Here is a 3,824-nt window from a genome sequence, read left to right on the forward strand (position 1 = left end):
ACTAAACCAAGTGAGCTTTTTTTTTTTTAATTTTTCTGGAGATAACGTTTTTGCCTAATATTTTAATAATTATAGGTACCAGAGGCTTCCGATTTTTATTGCATCATGTTTTTGTCTCTTTTTTAAACATTCAGTTTCTTGCGGCTCTTCCAGCTATTATGATACAAGAGTCCTGTTGATGTGATGTAATGTGTGAGTGATGTAAAGCATTCTGTATCCAAAAGTTAAGTCTTAATCTTTTAGTTGGCTTCTTTCCCTGGGCTGCAACCTTTACAAGTGTTTCTCAGTTTTCTCTTCCCTTACTCAGGTGAAAGAGTAAAGCTAGAAAGAGTTCAAATTGGGTAAATGCATTTCTTAACAGATAGGATAAGGCTTTGGTAAAGTCTTGGTTCCAAGGGAGTAGAAATTTGTTACTAAAAATTCTCTCAGTGTATTTTAAAATGGTTGTTTCATCATTCCCCTGCCAGAACTCTAGATGAAGCCTTCTTGGTTCTTAACCATGACATTTTGGGAAATTTCTGGATATGAAACCCAGAACACTTTTAAGGCTGCAGCCACCTGGACATTCTCACTCTCATGTTAGTCCACACTACATCTCCAGCAAGTGGTCAAAATGTCCAATAAAATGTTCCTGTCATTGCATATCTCCAGCAGTTGAGGCTTCATATAAGTAGATTTCTATTATGATTCTCTGTATTCATCTGTTACCTCTGATTCTGGGTTGGTGGTATCCATTGTGACTTATGTTTTCTGAAGTGGTCCAGAAAAGTTATTAATTTTTAATTTGGATTGCTTTTTATTATTGTAAAGAAAGAGCTCAACAGCTTCCAAGATTTTTGCTCATCAGTGCTGAAACTATACATTTCCATACATTTTTGTTTTCTTCTTTCATCAAAATAATTAATGCAGAACATCTTGGTCAGGGAGTCTTTATTAAAGACCTGATGAAAAGTAAAGCAACTCTATCAATACTGCGGATATCCTTTCTAAACAAAGAAAAACAAAAATCTGTAAGAGATTGTGTACTAACAGAAGAGTCAAATCTGTGGATCTTTTTTAATAGTTCTTCTGAGCCACACTACCCATCCAGCATTATTTTAGAACACTTAACTTTCAGTAATGTGTTATGCAGTGAACAAATAGCCTACAATTCTTTAGACATTCTTTGAATTTTAATGATTGCACTTCTTTGATTATATTTGCTCAACACAGCATGCAGTTTTATTTTTCCTTCCGTCAAAATTCTTCTCTTGTATTTAGTCTAAACTGTGTTTCCTCTCGTTTTCTCATTAGAAATAATTACTTTGTTTTTTCCACACTCCAATTGGACCTGTATTTCCTTTTGCCACCTCATGCAAATGCTTGCACATTCTCTCAAGATAATTAGCATCTATGTGTCTTGAGACCTATACCTACTACTTTGTTCAGAATAATGTTTGTAAAGCAGCCCCTCAACAAATGATAGTTGAAAAAGGAAATGAATAAATCAACACAATATGTGAATAAAGTGCCATTTCTTTTGAGAACTGGAAAAAGACAAGGATGCCCACTCTTACTGTAACTGGGTTTTGGGGTGCCAGGGAAGCACAGCTCCCCCGAGAGAATTTTGCAGGTTCTTGGTCTCTCGCTCTCTCAAGAATGAGAGAGGGGACAACAGCAGGTGACACTAAGCTCGTAAATACTGGACCCAAGAAGTGTTGCAGAATAATTACTTATTTATTTATTTAGAGAGAGAAACAGGAGAAGTAGAGAGAAAACTTCCACACCAGAGAGAGAGAGCAAGAGAGAGAGAGTGTGTGTGTGCGTGTGAAAGGGGATCCAAACATGGAGTCCATAGGGGTGTGGAATAAGGGGACTTTTAACCTTGGAGGAACCCCCACCTTCTCTAAGTTATCTGGCCAATGAAAGGAGTTCTTTGGAACTTCTGCTGGAGTGATTGACTTTTGGCCCTTTCCCATGCACATGAAAATTAAAACAGAGACCACTGAATCTCCCGGACGGAGAGGCATGGGAGCGGGGCATGGCACTGAGGAGTTTCCCTTAAAACTACTCCCCATTGTGGACCCAGAAAGAGAACACATTCCCTCATTACCACTTCTATTCAGTTTAGTACTGGATGTCCTCACCAGAGCAGTCAGGCAAGAGAAAAAAAATAAAATGCATCCAGATAGGAAGGAAGAAGTTAAATTTGAATCTCTCTTTGCTGATGATATGTTTCTATACCTTGAAAATCCTAAGGAACCTGTAAAATGGCTTCTAGAACTAATAAATGACTAGTAAAGTTTCAAGATACAAAATAAATGTATAAAAAAATCAGCAGCATTTTATATAGCAACTAATATGGTTTGGATTTGTGTCCCCACCTAATTCACAAATTGTAATCTCTAATGTTGGAGAAAAAGACTGGTGGAAGGTAATTGGATTATGGGGGTGGATTTTCCCCTTGCTGTTCTTCTTGTGATACTGAGTGAGTTCTCATGAGATTGTTTAAAAGTGTGTAGCACCTCCCCCTTCTCTCTTCCTCGTATTCTGGCCATGTAAGATGTGACTGCTTCTCTTTCACTTTCCACCATGATTGTAAATTTCCTGCAGCCTCCACAGCCATGCTTCCTGTACAGCCTGGAAAGCTATGAGCCGATTAAATCTGTTTTATTATTATTATTATTTTTAAACAAATTACCCAGTTTCAGACATTTCTTCATAGGAGTGACAGAAGAGACTAATACAGAAAATTGGTACCTATGAGAAGTACCAATTCATAGGGATTGTTATAAAGATACATGAATATGTGGAAGCAACTTTGGAACTGGGTAACAGGCAGAGGTTGGAACAATTTGGAGGGCTCAGAAGAAGAAAGGAAGATAAGGGAAAGGTTGGAACATCCTATGAACTTGTTAGATTACTGTGACCAAAATACTTATAGCAACATGGACAATAAAGTCCAGGCTGAGCTGGTTTCAGATGGAGATGAGGAACTTATTGGAAACTGGAGCAAAGATCACTCTTGTTATGCCTTAGCAAAGAGGTTGGAGGCATTGCTCTGCTCTAGGGACCTGAGAGAGATAATTTAGGGTATCCTGTGGAAGAAATTTCTAAGCAGCAAAGTGTTTAAAATGGGGCCTAGCTGTGTCTAACTACCTATGCGCATATGTGTGAGCAAAGAGATGATTTGAAACTGAAACTTATATTTAAAAAGGAAGCCGAGCATAAAAGTTTGGAAAATTTGCATCCTAACTATGTAGTAGAAAAGAAAAACTCATTTTCTGGGGAATAATTCAAATTGGCTGCAGAAATTTTAATAAAGAAGATCTGAATATTAATAGTCATGACAGTGGGGAAAATGCCTCAAAGGTAGTTGAGAAACTTTCATGGCAGCCTCTTACATTATAGGCTGGGAGGCCTAGGAAGAAATAATGGTTTCCTGGGTCCATGCCAGGGCCCTGTTGCCCTGGGCAGCCTCGGGGCACTGCTCCCTGCATCCCGGCCATTCCAGCTCCAGCTGTGGCTAAAAGGTCCCCAGTAACGTCTCAGGCCACTGCTCCAGAGGGTGCAAGCTGTAAGCCTTGGTGGCTTCCATGTGGTATTAAGCCTCTGGGTAAACAGAGGGCAAGAATTGAGGCTTGGGAGCCTCCTCCTAGATTTAAGAAGATGTATGGAGACACATGTATGAATGTTCAGGCAGAAGTCAGTTGCAGGGGCAGAACCCTCATGGTGAACATCTGCTATGGTAGTGCCAATGGGAAATGTGGGGTTGGAGGCCCCACATAGAGTCTCCACTGGGGCACCGCCCAGTGGAGCTATAAGAAGAGGGCCACTGCCCTCTA

The sequence above is a fragment of the Cebus imitator genome, unplaced genomic scaffold (assembly GCF_001604975.1).
Source record: "Cebus imitator isolate Cc_AM_T3 unplaced genomic scaffold, Cebus_imitator-1.0 Scaffold100, whole genome shotgun sequence".
NCBI lineage: Eukaryota > Metazoa > Chordata > Mammalia > Primates > Cebidae > Cebus > Cebus imitator.